Source organism: Ursus arctos, unplaced genomic scaffold (genome assembly GCF_023065955.2).
Source record: "Ursus arctos isolate Adak ecotype North America unplaced genomic scaffold, UrsArc2.0 scaffold_3, whole genome shotgun sequence".
Classification (NCBI taxonomy): domain Eukaryota; kingdom Metazoa; phylum Chordata; class Mammalia; order Carnivora; family Ursidae; genus Ursus; species Ursus arctos.
In genome coordinates, this window is record NW_026622985.1 from 23,281,452 (window position 1) to 23,301,914 (window position 20,463).

Here is a 20,463-nt window from a genome sequence, read left to right on the forward strand (position 1 = left end):
TGATCAATTAATTTCCCGAGGGATGGAGGGAATCTCTGCCATGCTCCCCTCTCGTTCTTACCCCCTCAACTGTCTTAGAGTAAAAAATTTGCTGATGCTTTTCAACTGTTGTTTCTCAAACTGTTTCAATTAAGTGACAGTTACTTCTGCAAGATGTCTCTCAAAAAAATTCAAATAATTGCTTACTATTTTTCTCTTTTGGAGATTAAAAGATAGATTAGCACAATAAGGATTCTGAATAGGTTACACTAAAGAAAGCTGATTAATTTAATCTAGTACCTCCCAACCTTATTTGTCCAGAGAACATTTTTATATGAAATATCTATTTAAATCTCGTGTATCTACTGCTTGAGGAACACAGTGTGGGAAATGCTGACCAGTTAAGAGAAACGCACCATGGCATCTCTGAAATGGTTTGCCAGAAGACAGTCACCTCATGCAAGATGGAAAGGAAAGGATTACAGTGTCAGGTTGGTGGCAGAAAAAGGTCATTTACCTGGGAGCTCAGCCATCTGGACCCTGGGTCTATCACTGCACAGTTAATGCACAACTTTCACTCCTGACTCCATATTGCCTTTTTGTTTTTCCTTTGGTGTATTTCTTGCTTACTTTTAACTTGTTATTTGGTTGTGTTACCTGTCTTCAGGTTGTTTTAATTCATCTTTTCATTTACTCAATAAAAGTTTATTGAAAACATTATGTATTAGCTCTGTGTTAGATGTAGGAAATAAAAATTAACAAGAAATATATGAACGATGCCTTCTTTAATTTTTTTAAGTTGACTGGGGATTCCAGATAATAAGCAAGCTAGATGACAGTGTCATAAGGAAGAGTCTGAGGAACCTCAGGGAGTGTTTTCTCAAGCTTCGAGAATGAGTGAAGTTGGAAGAAATCCAATCAAAGGCTTGGATGAATGAGTGATGGTGACGGACCACCTGTCTGTCAGAGAACAGCGTTCCAAGTAGGGAGAATAACATGTATTCTGTTGAGAAAAAACGTGCTGTATTCAAACTACCAAATTAAACTAAACATTTTGTATGGCTGCAGCAAAGAAGGAATTACAGGACAGAAATAGTGGATAGAGGAATTGGGACCCCCCCCCCCCGCCCCATGTGCAGCCCTGAAAGCCATTTTTGAGAACATGGATATGATCAGATTTATATTTTAGAAAGAAAATTCTGGCTACGGCATTATGTGGAGAACTAGTTGAAAAGGGATAAGACAGAGCAAGAGTGATGGTAGTGAAGTCTATTTAATAATCCAAGAGACGGTGGGCTGGTTTTTAAATTGAAAATAAAAGTTCCCCAAAGGAGAACAACTCCTGTATAAGCTACCCTAGCAGCTGATCCATGCTCTCTTTGGCTCTCTGTAGTTTCAGCTAATGAGGTAGCCAGGAAAAACAGGAAATCTGTCACCAGAAAAGGGCAACAGGAATAACCACACATTAGTCTACGCTGAATATGCAGCAAGTGGTTGACCTAGAGAACAGGCACACGAAACTAGTAATCCTGTCTCTCAATCCCGCTGCTCATTAGAACCACCAGAAGTTTAAAATGCTGATGTTAAGGCAGAGACTCTCTGATTCATTTGATCTGGGTTGGAGTCTTGAAAACATCTCCAAGTGAGATCAGTAGGCAGGAGAGTCAGTGAGAACCAACGAGTCAACCCAGCAATTCAGACCTATCTATGTTAGTTTTGTTAACTTATGTTCCCTGGTCTAAGGTAGTTGTTCTCAAACTGTAGTGGACATTTGAATTACATGGGGAGCTTGTCAGAACTCAGACTGATGGGCTCTACTTTCAAAGTTTCTAACTCACTAGGTGTAGGTGGGATCTGAAAATGTGCATTGAGAAGGTATGAAGGTGATGCTGCTGCTGGTCCAGACACCAGACTTTGAGAACCACTAATCTTAGGCAATCATTATGGAAATGCGATTTTTTTAAAAAGAATTTTTTTCTAGACGAACTAATTTTTCCTACTTTATTATTTATTAAATATTTGATGCATTTGAGAAAGAGCACAGGCAGGAGCTAGGAGAGGGGGAGGGAGGGAGAAGGATAAGCAGATTCCATGCTGAACATGGAGCTGGATCCCATGACCCAGAGATCATGACCAGAAGTCATCCTCTTAACTGACTGAGCCACTCATGCACCCCTTATTTTATTACCTTATTAATTTATGTATATGGAATCATTTTAGTTTCACACCTTTTGTATTATGGAAACAGATATTAAGAAACTCTGGTACACTTGTTTTATTACAGATATGAGAAGTAAATACAGAGCTTGAGAAATCTCAAAATACTAGCTATGCTGATTCTTCTGCTTTTTAAAATTTTATTCTGATTCTAACAAGGGAGGGAAAGCCATGTTTTTAGAATGCATCATATCTAAGAGAATGCACAGTACTCTGAGAGTTCACTATTGTTCCCATTTTAGAAAAAGCTTGTCCTGTATAATCATGAGACTGGTATTTCTGACCTATGTTTCTGCCTGACATGAGTCTACAAGTTATGACAAAGTCCAGTATCTGGGGCTGGCTATTTCATAACTCAAAATCAAGTACATCTCACTCTGATTATGCTAATTCATTATTCTTTATGTGGCATTATTATTCTTTCAATTCTCTAGGAACTTTGGTTAGTTTATAGAAGACCCTTTTTCTTTCAGCAAAATATTACTAAGGAAAATTCTATTTTATCAAGTCTGATATGTTTCTCAAATGCACACAAATCTTTTCAAAATTCTTATTAATGCTTATTAAAAATAAATTGACTTTTAAAAAGTAAAATAACTTTGCATGGTTTAATCACATCAAATATAACTTAGGTCAGGAATTCAATGTTTTTTTAATATAAAATAACCTTCATTCTTTCAAAAAACTGAGTCCCACAATGTCAAAGTACTTAATATTAGCCTTTCTGCTCAGCATATTAACGTTTCTCATGCCAAATGATGAATAAAGTCTTATGGATAGCAAGAAATTTTCTTATTCAATAATTTACATGTTTTAAAATAATTTTGGAATGTTTTATACAAACTATACATTTTATTGCACCAGTATTATTTTTTTTTACCAGTTATAAAATGAAATCTACTCTCAGTCCAAAAACATAATTATCACTATAGACTTCTATTTCTAAAAATGTACCAATAATAAACATCATAGGAACTATGAATACAAAAGCCAAGCCATCAAAATGAAATGATGCAATTTTGAAATTAAGGATCTGGCTGACTTCTCCGCCAGGAAAAACCTGGCTAAACAGATCCTGAACTGAGCCCTGAAGGTAAATAGACTTGGCTTTATTGGACCATGATGATTAGCCATGGCTGTGCCCTTTCCTCGTCATTAACTCATAACACTTTACCAGACTGGAATATTCCAGAAATAAGGAGACTATTAAATTTACTTTGGGGAGCATCTCAGTAAGTAGAAGCCAGGAACAATACTTTTTACTTAATTACAGATTAAGTCATCAAACAACTTGAGCACTTTTAATCAATTTTAGATGGTTGTTCAATTTTACCTTCACGCAAATTTTTCCTGATTCACCTTTCTTCAATAAGATGGTCCCGGCACACACCAAAATTCCATTACAAAAGAAATAATGTGGTTTCTGCAATCTCACAGCTGTCACTTCCACGCCCATAAGAACTCTTAATTTATCCAGAGCAATTTCAGGGCAATAGGAAATTATCTTAAGACACATTAAAATTACGGACAAAGAAAACTAAGCCTCTGTAAGCCCAAAGAAAGACTTACTATTCATTATTCAAATTATGCAAAAGGCATTTTTAAAAATCATTACTTGTGTCAGAAATATTTTGGGGAGTACCCACTCACCGTTCGAAAAACATTTACTGAATACCAACTCAAGACATGGTCCTAGATGCTTCTCAACATGGATTTAGTTTCACTATGAGCACATAGATTAGCACTTATTCACAGACTGAAAAGACACATTCTTAACTAAAATAATAAAAAAAAAGCCTGAATAGTTAAACATGTAGTCATTGTTAGCTGTTAATATTATATATAGATATTTTTATAATAAAGAACGGTTATAACTAAAATTAAACATTGAAATAAAATGTGATGCTTTTGGATATTACTGACTTTGTGCTACTTATTTTTTTCATTTAGTAGTAAAATCTAATTCAGTCATCTTGTAAGACAGTCCAAGATTACAATCGGCATTTTAGATATTTTGAGTAAAAAAGAACAAATTTGTTAGAAATAGATCAAAGTATGAATAAAAAGCGCATATGTCTCTGCCTCTTTCCCTTTATTTTGAACCAACAGGGCAATAACACTAAAATATTTTCCTCTAGCTAATGCAATAAATGACGTGGTCAAGCAGGAGGCCCAAGGAAAACCAATATCACATTATTTTTGGTTCTTTGAAGTGGCTGTGTGTATAGGTTGATAAGACCCAATCTAATCATATCACTTTAGAGTAGGAGAAATTAGAGACAATCTCTTTCCACACCCTCATTGACCCATGAAGAAACTGAAGCCCAGAGCTCACACCAGGACTCTGTAGACGTCCCTCTGTCCTATTTGACCCTGTAGCATGGAAAGCGCTTCTGGTGACACACTCTGGTGCGGTGTATTTGCCAACTGTGGAAAAATTGCTTGGTGGCTCTTAAATGTTTGTGTGCTGCTGTGTTTGTTAAACACGCCCCAGACCCAGAGACGCAATTCACGATGTCTGAATGGAGCCCAGGTGTCTGCAATTGCAGCAGGGGTGGTGAGGCGATCACTGTGCTGCTGCAGGGCGGCCTTGGTCGGGACTGAGAAACGTAGAACTGCAGAATGGAAAGTTTCTAAAAGAGGTTTTATGCTACCTGAGCACACTTTTCCAAGCAAGTGACAGCTTTTTCATGTAATTGCTTTTTTCCTCCCTTGGTAACTAAAAGGAAAAAGGGAAAACTGTTTAAACAAGAAACTGGGAGGACCACAGAGCCATACTCTATCAACTTCTCACACTCGATCAACAATCAGAATCACCGGGGGATACCTGCAAACATACGGATTCATAGGCCCTTTTTCTGGAGAGCCTTATTTATGGGGACGTATGTAGTGGTACCCAGGAATCTGCAGATTTTAGAACCACTCCCGGTAATTCTGATAACCAACCCAGTTTGCAAACTTGGCCGTGATCTGTTGTATGAAAATGGTCTTCAGCAGTTCTCAGCTTTGGTACATGGAATCAACTAGGGGGACTCGGCAAAACGCTTACCTCCAGGGGTTCTGAACGTGTAGTTTTGGAGTAGATCCACGACTTTGCATTGTTGCAAGTTCCCAGGTGATGCTGATGATGTTTTGAAAGTCACTAGTCTAGATTATGCGGTACAAACTGCGGCAGACAACTTTTAGAGAACGCCCAGCGGCGGCTGCAGTAGCTCTGCCGAAACTCCTCCATCTGCCTCCGTTGCCTGAAGAGCAGCAACATGGCGGCCGCTGCTTTTCTGGCCTCTAAACCTCAAGCAGCTGTTTCTGATTCGTAGAACCCAAACTGGAATCTCCTGGCAAAGATTCTTAAAAAAGTAGTTCCCAGGCTTCCGGCTCTTAGATCACGTGGGTGCAGCCAGGGTGGTGTGGGGAGGAGGGGGGCTGGAAGAGGGAAACTATTACATTGCCAACACAAAAGGTATCACAAACGCGCAGGTAAATTTTAGTAGCTTGTCCCTAATTGTGGAAGTCAGTTACTCCCTGACCATATTCAAAACAGAACACAAAGATGTCCTCGTCTCTCCTGTAAGGAGTGTAGCACTTACTTTCTCGGGGCTGGAAAGGATGCTGGGAGTCCTGCGTGTTCCACGCCCGTTGGGGGAGTCATCGAGAAGATGTGACTGCCAGCTGACCTGTGAGCTAGACGTGGGTGATCAGATACTCCGCACTCCCTCCCCTGCCTTTGGGACATGGGTTCTGCTTGCCTTTCCCGCTTCCAGAGGCTTCTCCAAGGACAAAGCCTTGAGGCGGTGATGTGGTGTTGAGAACACCTACATGGTACCCGTGACCGATCCCACTTGAGGCCTCTGTATAACTTGAAAGACGTGGCAGGCAGATGCGAGGGTCGATTTATCTTACTGCTTCCCAAGACAAGCCTCCTGTGTAAGGTCCCTTTGCTTCTTAAAACTGCCGCCTACCAACCCGGATGGCCTGTCTCTTTCTTCACTGTCCCCCTGCCCTCTGGGGACAGAGACCGTTTCACATCACACCTGGGAAGCTCCCGAGGAACCCACGAACCAACGCAGCTCTCAGCGCGCAGCTGTCTGCGGGAACCGCACCGTTTGATGGGAATCACCTGGCTTAATTAAGGCCATTCCCACCTTAGGGACAACTAGCATCCACTGACTGGTCATCTGGGACCCCGCCACAACTCTGAAGGATCGGGTGGGCTTCAGAGCAACCCGTGGGCGGCCAAGGACTTGACTGTGACTGTGTAACAACCCATCTTCCCTATGCTCCCAAACATGTTTTCTTCTCCCTTCTCCCACAGGCGTTGGTCCACAAGCACTCCCTCAAATTTCCCGCACTCAAATCTCCACCTCAGAGGACAGTATAGTAGGTGCCAGCTAATAATGTTAACAAGAAATAAATTAGATATAAATTATTCAAAAAAGAAAAATTGCTATCTGAAAAACCCTAAAGAAAATGAATAAATGCAAAACACCCATAAAAATTCCGTAAGGGGATCAATAAGAGATCAATACAATAAAATCTGTAGCCCTCTCCATCTTAACAAACAAAAATTTGAAAAAATGCAGATTCTGAATGGCAATGAAAAGATTTAAAAAAGTCCTAAAATGGTGCCTGGGTGGCTCAGTTGGTTAAGTGACTGCCCTCGGCTCAGGTCATGATCTCAGGGTCCTGGGATCGAATCCCACATCCGGCTCCTTGCTCAGCAGGGAGTCTTCTTCTCCCTCTCATGCTCTGTTTCACTCTCTCTCTCAAATAAATAAAATCTTTAAAAAAGTAAAAAATAGAGTCCTGAAAATAAACCCCGAAAGTAAACACATGATTATAAGAAACAAAATTCAAAATTAAAAAAGCAATGAGAAGAAATAGAAATGTTTTATCCTATAAATTATCAAAATATTACATAAAAACTAGAGTAATTTTATTTTAATTTTGGATGAGAAATAAAGAGGTTATGCAATGCAAAAGTTTAAAAACAGGGTCATGAATGTATGAGGATTTAGTTTGTGATAAAAGTAGCAATTATATAAGTGGTGAAAAAGTGAGCTAGTTGAGAATAGTGTTGAAATGAGTGACTAACCATTTGCAAAACATTGAGTGAGATTTATAAATCATACTGTACACTAAAATAAGGTTAAGGCTTCCCTCTTAAACCTTTGATTCCATTCTTCCTTCCATCTCTGTCACCTCATTCCATTCCTTTTCCTCACGTTTTTCTGTATGTTCCACCTCTTCTTTTCTTTTCCATCAACAATTAAGACACAAAGAAATGGAAAAACATTCCAGGCTCATGGACTGGAAGAACAAATAATTTTAAAATATCTATGCTACCTAGAACAGTCTATACATTCAATGCAATCCCTATCAAAATACCATCAATTTTTTTCTCAGAGCTGGAACAAATAATTGTATGGAACCAGAAAAGACCCTGAATAGCCAAAGGAATGTTGAAAAAGAAAACCAAAGCTGGTGGCATCACAGTTCCAGACTTCAAGCTCTATTACAAAGCCGTAATCATCAAGACAGCATGGTACTGGCACAAAAATAGACACATAGGTCAATGCAACAGAATAGAGAACCCAGAAATGGGCCCTCGACTCTATGGTCAACTAATCTTTGACAAAACAGGAAAGAATATCCAATGGAAAAAAGATAATCTCTTCAACAAGTGGTATTGGGAAAATTGGACAGCCACATTCAGAAGACTGAAACTGGACCATTTCCTTACACCATACACAAAATAGACTTAAAATGGATGAAAGACCTAAATGTGAGACAGGAATCCATCAAAATCCTAGAAGAGAACACAGGCAGCAATTCCGCTACACACAATTCCAAATCAAGGGAAACAAAGGCAAAAATGCACTACTGGGACTTCGTCAAGATAAAAAGCATGACAGTGCCCCGCCACTGAGGGCAACTGTCCACGGCAGGTGGTGAGTCCTGGCTGAAGAATGGAGCATTTGGCCTTCCAGAAGGGATTGGGTGGAGCAAGATGGTATCCACTACATCTACTCTTGGAGGGTCTTACAACCCTCGCTTCTTAAGTGATTTCTCCCCGTCAAGGAAAAACTTGACCAAGATTCTTGTTATTCGGGTTACCTGGGGAAAATAGGACCGAAGTGTTGGTTGAATGAACTGCAGCCCCTGTGGCTCTGCCCGATCTCAAAACTACAACTGGTGCTCCTCTTCTCCCTCCTCCGGCACCCAGTTTAGACGCCCTTTCCCTCCACTGACACCTCTGCCAGCCCAGGCAATTTGTCTGGTTGGCTGACTCACCATCATTCCTGAAGGATTGGCGCCCCTGGTTCCTGTGCCGCTCCCAGGCTGAGCTGCTCTACTTCTCTATAAATCATTAAAGCTGGACAAGCATTTCCACAGACATCCCGGAGAATCACGGGAGGGTCATGCATATTCCTCCCCATCCCCCACATTACGTAACTGCTGTCCTGCCTCCTCCTGAAGAGGGGATCCATCACCCCCGCTGGGATAGTAGCTCATTTTTTTCCCTGCTGGTGTCTGGCATGAGGATCCCAGAAGACTGGGTGGCAGCGGCAGTCTAAGGCCTCATGGTACTGTTACTGGGAACCAGAATCTCTCGACTTGGAGAACCTAAAACTATATGGGCGGAAAACTCAAATTCATTCCAAGTGGGTCATTGTGAGTGATGGCAATCAGAGCCACTCCTACTAAACTCTTCCCTTTCCAAGCTCCAAATTCTACCTCCGCGGAACATAGCTCCATACAAGAGTTGCTGGTTTAGGCTCGATCTGACATGTGGGAAAGTGGCACCTTTCTCACAGGGTATCCTCTCCAAGCTGGCACCTCAGCTACTCCTGGAAGAGGTCTACCCATGTCTATCAGGCTGACTTGTTCTGAGTCGTGTAGTAATGCGATAGGACCAGCAAATCCCCTGTTCTTGTGTAGGACCAGGACTAGTTAAGGCAAGTGAGGACTTAGGGTGCAACATTTAAGGAAACCACTCAAGCGGGGCGTCTAGGTGGCTCAGTCAGTTAAACATTTGACTCTTGATTTTGGCTCTGGTCATGATCTCAGGGTTCTGAGATAGGTCAGTGTTGGGCTCTACACTGGGGGTGGAGCCTGCTTAAGATTCTCTCTTTTCCTCTCCCTCTGGCTCACTCTGCATTTTCAGTCTCTCCCTCAAAAGAAAGAAAGAAAGAAAGAAAGAAAGAAAGAAAGAAAGAAAGAAAGAAAGAAAGAAAGAAAGAAAGAAGAAAGAAAGAAAGAAAGAAAGAAAGAAAGAAAGAAAGAAAGAGGAGAGAAAAAGAAAGAACTGCTCAACCTCAGGGGTGTGGCACTTACCTCGGGCAATATCTCTTTCCTACAAAATGGCTGACTAGGTTCACCAAAGGGAGGTCTGCCCATTGAGAGGATTTCTTCTTACCAATTTCTTCTTAGGCCAGAACTTGTCACTTGTAGTACAGAAACATCCATTTCTCATTTGTACCAATCATCCAGGTAACCTATCCATTAATCCTGCTCCTTTTTTCTGCTCTGTGAAAACAATAAAGGGCTTTCCCTGAGTGAGCTGAGAAAGGGGTGCCAGACAACAATGGCAGATGACTCAGTATCCTGGACATGTGCTCATGCAGTTTCTTGTGTTTTCTGACTCTGCTCGTGCTTGTTTCCAGATGTACCACTTCCATCTTACAATGGATTTTTGCTGACCTTTCCCCTGCTTATGACTTGGCGATTACAGCTCACGAGGGAAACTGGCCACATAGGCACTTGACGGTCTAGGATCAGACACTCTCTCTATTGGGCTTGTTGTAAAGTCCATATTGATAAACTTTCTCCATCCAACTTCATGTTAGATTCTCCCTTGATCTAGCACCTTCAGGCTCCAGTCTTTGACACGTACTCCTGCCTCTTGCCAGTACATATTGTTCCCATCTTGCAGCTCCTTTAGTGTATAGTTCTTCTCTTCTCTTCTCTTAGCAGGCCCTGCATATACCCACTGAGAAATGTTTGGATTCAACCCTTCTTATGGTAGCCTACAGGGGGAGTCGGACTAGGGGCTAAAGAGGGAAAGCACTGTATCGTGAGGCACATGCCCCATGATCTTCAAGCAAAGGGAGAGCCACTGTCTTTTAATAACAGGGAATGGGCCACGTCTTCAGGCTCAGTGGTTACACGGGACTCTGGGAATTCAAGAATCACAACAGCATCTACTCTTTTCCTATTAGGGTTCCACTGTGATATAAAACAACTTTCAGAGCTGAGAATTCAAAATCGTTAAAGTTCCCCTACTCATAAATAAATTGTAAACCCTAGTCCTCTCCTCTTTCTGCTCTTTAGCTTCAGATTAAGACTTTTATAAGGATGCCAAGGATTCTCTCTGACTCTCACATTTTGCCTCTAATTAGTTATTTATCACCTTGAGCCCATCTTTATTTCTCTTCAATGTTGATCAGCAATAGCCACTCAATTTAAGAATGTATTTTCACCCATTCCTCAAAAATGCCAGAGGCATTCCATAGTCAGCAAATGCTTGTCCATGGTATTCCATCCCAGTTCACCATCAGCAAAATTTTTAGCACTTGTACTATCATAGCATGTCAGGGGCTATCCATACTCCAGCCACTCCCAGTGATGTGGGCCCCATTGCCAGCTGGTCAATGAGAGATCCATCTCCAAAATTCAACTTAGAATCTACTTTGTAGGACCACTTTTGGTACTAGCTGTCTTAGACTGGATTTCCTTAAATGTACTCTGATATAAGGAATCGTGAGCAGAAAATTGTTTGATCTCAGCCAAAACTGTAAGAGCTATGGAATTGAGATGGCCCTTTAGAATTATCCTAAATTGAAACAGGAGGTCTTTGTTTTCTCACATCAGGAAGTGTTTGGTCATGATCCACCAAGGAGGAGGATATAATTCTTGGTGAGACAGTTCCCAGTGACTGCTGCAATTCCCACTGTGGGGCACAACTGAGAGCTAATAACCACAGATATTTGGAAAATCAAGGGGATAGATGTTTACACCCTGGAGCAGAGATCTGGGTGGAGTACTTTATTTCTCCCCACTGCTGCATTGAAACTATGCCCATTTTGTTGTCCAAACCAATGAACACTTTTTAGATTTTAAATTAACTTGACTTTATCCCAGCATTAGATTCAGTGGTCATAACCCTCTTCTTAAAACACTCTTTATCTGGCTTCCTTGAGATTATTTCTTTAACACTAGAATCGCCTTGTTTCCCTCTCTGGCTACAGCTCAGTCTCTTTTTCAGGTTCTCTTTTTCTGCCTATCCCTTAGAACTTAGTTTTACTCAGAGTTCTGTCCACGACCCTTTGCATCTTTAGTTGGTGTCTGTCACACTGGTGATCTGAAAATCAAGACACTGGGGCTATGGATGCTCCTATTCTCAACAGAACACTTTAGTTTTCTTTTTCTGGTAGGCCTTCTTAGCACAATTTCTTTTTTCTTTCTTTTTTTTTTTTAAGATAAGAAAGCAAAATAATTTAGGCAAACATTTGCCATGCTCAATAAACAATGTTCGAATGTGCCAATTGGTTCTAATCAAGATACCCAGTGCGAGCCTGCTTAATACACCATTAGGCAGAAAACAGAAGTATCATCAGAAATACAATCTATTAATTTGTTGATTATGGTTGAACCCCTACCAGTAGGTAGTAACTAATGGCATCACAAACACATACTGACTGAACCATTCAGTTCTTTCTCTTTTCTACTCTATGCTTGGCAGTAATACATCATCTTTCGGTATTCTTGTCATCATTAAGTTTACCAAAAGTATTATGATGATGAAACTTACATAATGACATATATGTATATATATTTTTCCAGATCAAATTTTCATCTCAAGTCTTTTCATTTTTGTAATTATAAAGCAATACAAATGATTAATTTCCTCTAATTAATTTTAATTAATTCCAATTTAATGAACATTGTAGACACACCATGTGCCAAGCCCTGTGGTAGGGACTGGGAACAGGAGGATGAAAAATTATGATCACTGCCCTTGAAGAGTCAACATACAACAGAAGAAAAGCCATGTAAGTGAATAATTGCATGCAGGACAACAGGTGAAGCAAAGTCTATAGCTAAAAATATGACACAGAAATAAGTCAGAGAATTAACTGCGTCTGAGAGATCTAGAGGTCTCTTAGAGAAGCTGTGATCTGAGCTCTGTTTCGTATATATTAGATTCAACAGAGTCCTTCATGATGTGTATTTATATGAGCTGCTGGTGGACTGGAGCACACTGGTGCAAGAGGGACGTGACTTTTGGTTGAGCATTTTTCTTAATAAAGCAAATATAAGTTCTGGACTATCATTTATATTCTGCTGTCTTAATTTTAAAATTCTTTATAGATCAGTTTATAACTCAAAATCCAAATAGTAGAATCAATCATGTACTAGTATTGATTATCCCATCGACATCATTGTGGATCTCTCATGTACAAGGTGCCAGCTTTTTGCTGGTGGAAGATCCATAGATAAAGAGTGAGTCCTTCTTTAAAGCCCTGATAATCAAGTAAAAAGGCAATATATACACAGGTGGCACACAAAGTGATAACTAATATAACAGTGACACTCACACAACGAACAATAATACAAGAAATAATTATAATAAACATAAAAATATATTGAAAAATACAAGAAAATATGAATGGTATTATTTATATTTTTGTAGTGGTTAATCACTTATTCAGTGTTCCCCTATATTGACTACACATAATGTACACAAATACTGTCTGAGTTTGATATTAATATTTCTATCTCATCAACAGAGCAAAACAGGCACACAAAAGTAATAAATATATAGAAAATTAATGAAAGAAAAAAATTAGTGCAAGGGCTGAAAAGGAAAATATGCTACAAACGATGAATTGGGTTAAAGTCACTGAGGAGAGGCTGGGGAAGGCACGTGGGGCCAATGAATGGAAAAGATTAGAGAAAGGAATATGCAGAGCATATCAGTGAGCAGACCAGCTTGGCTAGAACATGCATATGGAAGAACAAATACATACAAGCATGTGAAATTTACAATAGCAGCAATTAGAAAATAAAAACATAATATGTTTATTTTTCAAAGATGTTCTGGGATACACACCATGATTTAATATGCAAAAGTGAACAGTGTTAACTCTGCTGCAATGAGTCCCAAAGGTACAAGTGATATTTATTTGCTCCTCCCTCTATCACCAGTTTTATGCTTTTCTCACCATTGGCTAGAATTTCAGTCTAAGTAGCTTGCTTTACGAGAGTTTGAAGCTCCTGCTTTAATGCTGTCAATTTTGGGTTTATTGCAATTGTCCATTAGACTCATCAGTGGGCATGAAAACACCGAGAGATGCTCCAGGAAACCCCTCGGGGTTCTAGATAGACTCCTGTTCTTCTACACTATGTTGCAGCAACCCTCCTCATGGTATTCAGGATATGTCCAACAATATAGTAACTCATTTCTTGGCCTGCATCCTATCAAAAAAAAGGAAAGAAAGAGAGAGAGGGAGGGAGGGAGGAGAAAGGAAGGAAGGAAGGAAGGAAGGAAGGAAGGAAGGAAGGGGCGAAGGAACTCAGAACTAGAGATCAGACTTGTGGCCACTAGAGGCAGGATGTGGGGGAGGGGGAATTGGAGGAAAGTGGTCAAAAGTACATACTTCCAGTAATAAGTAAGTACTAGGGAGTACAACGTACAACTATAGTTAACTATAACTGAAAGCTGTATGAGAGTATGCTGAAAATTGAGAGTATGGTGTATCTGAAAGTTGTTAAAAGAGTAAATCCTTGGGATGCCTGGGTGTCTCAGTTGGTTAAGCATCTGCCTTCGGCTTGGGTCAGGATCCCAGGGTCCTGGGATCAAGTCCCGCATCCGGCTCCTTGATCAACAGGGAGCCTGCTTCTCCCTCTACCTGCTCTGCCTGACGCTCCTCCTGCTTGTGCTTTCTCTCTCTCACAAATAAATAAATAAAATCTTTAAAAAAAAAAAGAGAGAAAATCCCAAAAGTTCTCACCACAAGGGAAAAAAAAACAATTTTTTAAATCTATATGAGATGATGGATGTTAACTAAACTATTTAGTAATCGTTTGATGATATATGCAAGTTAAATCATTATCCTATAACCTGAAATTTGTATGGCGCTATATGTCAATTACATCTCAATAAAACTGGGAAATTAACAGAAATATAAACTTTAAACATACTTTTAAATGTAATTATTTAGGAAACAACGTTACTTTATATGAAGTGAATTAACATAATATGATGAATAAGTAGTGAATCTTAAAGATCCAATTTTTCCGAAGTAATTTTGATTTTCAAATTTCAAGCTATACAAATCTCCTCAGGGGCAAGAGAATACGATGGCCTGGTTATCTGCTTTGAAGTATGAGCACTGCGCAGAAAGAGAACAAACTGTTGAGAGCAAAACAAATTATCTCAGTAATTTATCATGCCCACGCACCTCTCTCTCTGTCTCTCTCACACACACGTGCTATACGAGTATCAGTACTCCTAGAGTTATACAGCACAATCTATGTCATCCAATTTGCCACTCATTGACCTTTCATACTCCTTTGATCCGTGTTAGTCAGCAGCAAAGACTGGTTCACACTGGCCAGCTAGCTCCTGTGCTGTCTCCCAGTCACTCCATCTGCATGAGCCATTGCACTTCCTTTCAATGTAGTCCTTGCTTCCTTCCCACTGGCCTCTGCATTACTCTGTCATCTGCAGTCTCTTCTGGGCCACCCCACCTTCTGTTAGTCACACTTGCATTGCATGTGACACATTTCCCCATCTGTGTCTTATTGCAAATATTTTCTGGTGCTCTTTCACAAGCTCTTTTTGTTGTCCTGGGTTATTCTCACTTCCTTAATTTATCGACTTTCATTATGAGGAATGATCAGGATTGCAACACATTTCTATATTTCTAGCATGGTATTTCTGACATTCACTTTGCTGTACCTATCACACAAATTCTGAACATATAGGCCTGAAAATTAAGTTAATAAACTTTTATGATTAAAATGAACTTCTTATTTCTTCTGTACATTTGCACTCCAGGTGTAGTGGGGTGTGTGTGTGTGTGTGTGTGTGTGTGTATGTGTGGTGGAAGCAAAGATTTAATGAAAGGGTTGAGATAATTTCTCAGTTGAATAGAGAAGTTAAAACCCCCAAAATTTAAAATACTTAAATTAAATACCAGGATTAGCTCACCTTATCATGAAATGGGGCATTGAAATGCCCGTCCCATTCAAGGTACATAGGTAAATCTGCATTTTGGAAGTGTTTTTTTCCCCCCTAAACTAGTTGTAAGCAACCATTTGATCGATTGGATACATTTTCTAAATCAAAGTCACTGACCTAAAAGATCCAGATAGAAAAGCAACCTCTTTGGACAATCAGATAATCTAGCACTGTACTAGGTACTCCAGGGGACTCAAAGTAATCTGAGATCTCCATGTCGACATATTATCATAAAAAAGTAAAAGTAAATATATCGCAATAAAACCTCAGATGTCATAAGGTAGTACAGTTTTCAGACAAATGCTAGAGACAATAAACACTCGCATTTGAAAGTTGAGAGTCAGAAATTATATAAACAATTATTTAGCAGGATTTTTAAAAATTTGTTTTGTCTCCACAGGCTTTTCTTATTGGTACAAAAACTAAAACTCTGGGATAGAACTGGGCGATGTTCTTAAACAGAGAGATAGCTAAAAAGGAATGGGAGAGGAGGAGCAAGAGTAGGGGAAAGCAAGAAAAAGAAAAGAAGTGAAGGGGAGAGAAATGAATATTAAAGCAGGAGAGAGAGAAAGTCACCAGTAAGTGCCATGTGCTGATTTGCACCCATGCCACAGAGACCAGGATGCCCTCTGGAATGGGAGAGAATGTGGAACTTTGGATGGAGATCGCATTCATGTAAGTGTATTACTTATTTTGGTCCCATTTTTCTTTTCTGTAAAGGGACAGTCTGACCCCAATGACCACCAAGATTCCTTTTTGTTTCAAAATACAAAAATTCATGAAAGGTCACACTCTAGGCCAGGTGGCAGCTGGGTGATGTACAAGCATGTGTTTATATTCCAAACATATTCCGAAAGCACCCTGTAGAGTTTGAAAAAGCTCCTGAATTTGTCCATCAAAAGTTCTTAAATATCAACTATTCTTTGGACTTGGTAAATGTGTTCTTTCCCTCTTTTGTAAGAGACCTTTGTCTGAAAAAGCCATCTGGGAAATATTCACTTCAAGATTCCTTGTAGGGTGGAAACACTGTGGCATGTGATCTGCCTAGAGTTAGTACAAATCTGCCCAATGGTCACTAAGTGCCATCAAAACCCTAAATCACTTTCAGCTTTGAGGAGACATATGTGTTGGGAAGAGTCCCATTCAATTAGTCTGTTTCAGTAGAATTCCAGAGTGAATCAGGGCTTAAGCCAATTCTTAATAAATACACCAGATTTTAGCATCTGGAAAGAAGCTGATCCAAAATAAATTATATGATCCATATAGTATGTAGCTCTGGTGTGGTCATCTGATTCCTGAGCAGTGACCATACTTTGGATGAGTGTGACGAACTTTTAACCCAACAAATGACAATTTAGCAAACAACAGCTGCGCAGCCTTTTCACCAGTGGAACTATAAAAACTCAAATAAAATGAATTGTGTTTACAGTTGCATTAGCACTTCAAAATGGCTATTTCTTTTAGTCTTTAGAAAATACGAAACTCTGCAACAAACACAGGATTCCGCTCCTCTTTACGAGATAAATTGTGCCTTAAAAAGGAGGGTAAGATTGATGTCTCCTCAACTGGCGATCTTCTTTTATCTTTAGCTCTGTTTCAAATCTTTTCTAAGGAAAGGAAGAATCTGTCTTGGACGGTTTTGTTAAACAACTTGGCTTATGCTGCGTTTTATGACTAATTAAAACGGGACTGGAAACAGCAGGACGGTGTCACAAATTAAGGCACTCCCATTTGGACCCCCTAGGGCTTGACTCAGCAGGTTGTGCCCTAAGCCTGCAGCCCCAGGCACTTTCAGGTGGCTATTGATTGAATCCACAGATTCAGTTACAGCAAATGACACTATGTGGTCTGTCTCTTAATTACTTAATGCAGTCTCTGTGGGTCATGACAATATGCACATTAAAACAGGTGGTGTAAATTTAGCTGTAATGAGCCTGGTGGAGGCAATTTTTATAAAAGCTGCTGTACCCAAATGGGAAGTATCTCAAATTCAGTTAGGCAAAGTGTTCCAGTGAAAATGAGGCATTATCCTAAAAGCCATTTGGATGATGTCATCTGTTATGTATAAAATGACCAAATGAAAAAAAATTAAATTGATAACTGAACCGTAAATGTCTGTATATTGGGATCTGGATGGCCAGGGTAATATTTTGCCTTGTAGCAAGCTCCTTCTCAAACTAGAATAGGGAAGAATGCTGGTGCGTAATTACTAAGCAGAATTCATTTTAAGGATTCTCACCTTGTTCTAATTATGTGTGAGGCATTCTAAATGCCAGATATGGGGGGGGGGGCAGTTCAAGATGACCGCACAGGAAGACCCTGAACTCACCTCCTCCATGGACGCACCGAATCTACAGCTACATGTAAAACACTTCTCTCTGAAACAGACCTGAAAACTAGCTAAACAGATCCTCCACTACAGAGGATAAAAGGGCCACATCCAGATGGGGTAGGAGAGGCAGATACAGGGTCTTGCCTAAAACCCTTCCCCTGGCGGGGTAACCCACAAGCAGGAGGAATCTCACAAATATAGAGAATATCCCCGAGGAGTAAGGGGTTTGGGCCCCATATCAGGCATGCCAACCTTTGGGACCTGCACCAGAGACAAGCCCCCAAATTATCTGGCTTTACAAACCAACAGGGCTATGTCCAGGAGACACAAAGGGATGTAGAAAACGAAAACTCTGTTCTTAAAGAATCATGCACAGAATCACTGGCCCCAGGACTCAGTGCAAAAGCAGCAGGTTGAAAGTGCCAAGACTCTGTGTGAAGGGGATTCATTCATACCTTAAAGCGTCTACCAGAGGAACAGTGGTTTGTTGGATTTTCTTATGAGATGGGGACACTGGTAGGTGCCACTTTGGCACTTTCCCCCTATGTTGCTAGCAGCACTTACCACACCCTTGCACTCCCCTGTTCATCACCACTAAATCAGTCTTATATATTGACTTTTAAAAGAAATGACTTTTTAAGCTGAAAAGAAAGGGCACTAATTAGTAACAAGAAAACACATGGAGGTAAAATCTCACTGGTAAAGGTAAACATGTAGTAAAGGTAGTAGACTCATCACTTACAAAGCTAGCATGAAGGTTAAGAGACAATAGTAGTAAGAATAAGTATAATTACAATAATTAGTTAAGGCATACACAAAAGAATGTAAAATGTGGCATCAAAAACATGAAATGTGGGAAAGGGGTAGTAAAAATGTTGAGTTTTAGAGGGTGTTCAAACTTAACTTGCTTTCAACCTAAAATGGACTGTTATACATATGGGCTGATACATGTAAGCCACATTATAACCACAAAGCAAAAACCTATAGTTGGTACACAAAAGATAATGAGAGTGGAATCTAGGCATAACACTAAAGAAATTCATCAACCACAAGGGAAGAGAGCAAGAGAAAAGAAAAGGAACAGGGAGAAACTACAAAACAACCATAAAACAACGAACAAAGTGGCAATATGTACATAACTATAATTATTTTAAACATCAATGGACTACCTCTTCAACCAAAAAACAGAGAGTGTTTAATGGATTAAAAAAAATACCATCTATAAGCTGCCTGCAAGAGATTCACTTCAGAAGTAAAGATACATAGAAACTGAAAGTGAAGATATGGAAAAGATACCCCATACAAATGAAAACTAAAAGGAAGCTGGGGTGGCAATACCTATATCAGACAAAATAGACTTTAAGACAAAGACCTTAAAAAGAGAAAAAGAAGGGGGGGGGCAACTGGGTGGGTCAGTTGTTAAACATCCCAGAGTTCTGGGATTGAGCCCCACATCGGGTTCCCTGCTCTGCTGGGAGCCTGCTTCTTCTTTTCCCACTCCCCCTGCTTGTGTTGCCTCTCTTGCTGGCTGTCTCTCTCTATGCCAAATAGATAAATAAAATCTTAAAAAAGAGAGAGAGAAGGGAATTACATCATGATAAGGGGGTCAATCCAACAATTGTATATAACGTCTGTAAATATTTACGCACCCTATATAGTCACACCTAAAAATATAAAGCCAGTATTAACAGACCTAAATGGAGAAATAGCAATACAATAATAATAGGGGACTTTCATACTCCACTTGCACTAATAGATAGATCATCCAGACAGAAAATCAATAAGGAAACATTGACCTTAAACAACGTGTTAGACCAGATAGACTTAACAGATATATAAAGAATGTTCCATCCAAAAGCAACCCAGTACACATTCTTCCCAAGTGCACGCAGCACATTCTCCAGGATAGATCATATGTTAAGCCACAAAACAAGTTTTCATAAATTTATTAAGAAGAGCAAAATTATTTCAAGCATCTTTTCTGACCACATGGTATACAGTTAGAAATCAACTATAAGTAAAAACTGGGCTGTGGGGTGGGCGAGCACCAGACATGATGTCCTCCAGGAGTCTCATGATTCCCATGACAGTGCTGCTCCTATTGCTTTGTGGGGCTCCCTGGACTGATGGGCAGCAGAGTGATGTGCCCATCATCATGTCAAGAACCCAAAAGAGTTGCTGGAATGAGAGCGGTTGATAGAATTTTATGCCCCATGGTAACCTACTTGTCAGAATCTTCAACCAGAATGGGAAAGTTTTACTGAATGGGGAGAAAATCTTGAGGTTAATGTTGCAAAAGTAGATGTCACAGAGCAGCCAGGACTGAGTGGATGATTTATCACAATTGCTCTTCCTACTATTTATCATTGTAAAGATGGTGAATTTAGGTGCTATCAGGGCTCACAGAATAAGAAGGACTTCATAAACTTTATAAATGAGCAAGAGTGTAAGAGTATTGAACCCATTTCATCGTGGTTTGGTCCAGGTTGTGTTCTGTATGTCAGCACTCTTTCGACTATCTATGTGGATCAGGACTTGCCATAACTATTTTATTGAACACCTTGGACTACCAGTTTGAGAATAATATATAGTTTTTGCTTTAGCAACTCTGCTTTCAGGACTATCATTGGGAATCTGTATGAAATTTGTAGCAGATTGACTATATTAAAAAGCTATACTAATCAAAACA

The 20,463-nt window shown here is 39.8% G+C and overlaps 1 pseudogene; it reads left to right on the plus strand.

Moving 5' to 3' along the window:
* The first annotated feature begins 19,827 nt into the window (after positions 1–19,827).
* LOC113266212 (thioredoxin-related transmembrane protein 1-like) lies at positions 19,828–20,433 on the plus strand (annotated as a pseudogene).
* Positions 20,434–20,463: the final 30 nt, after the last annotated feature.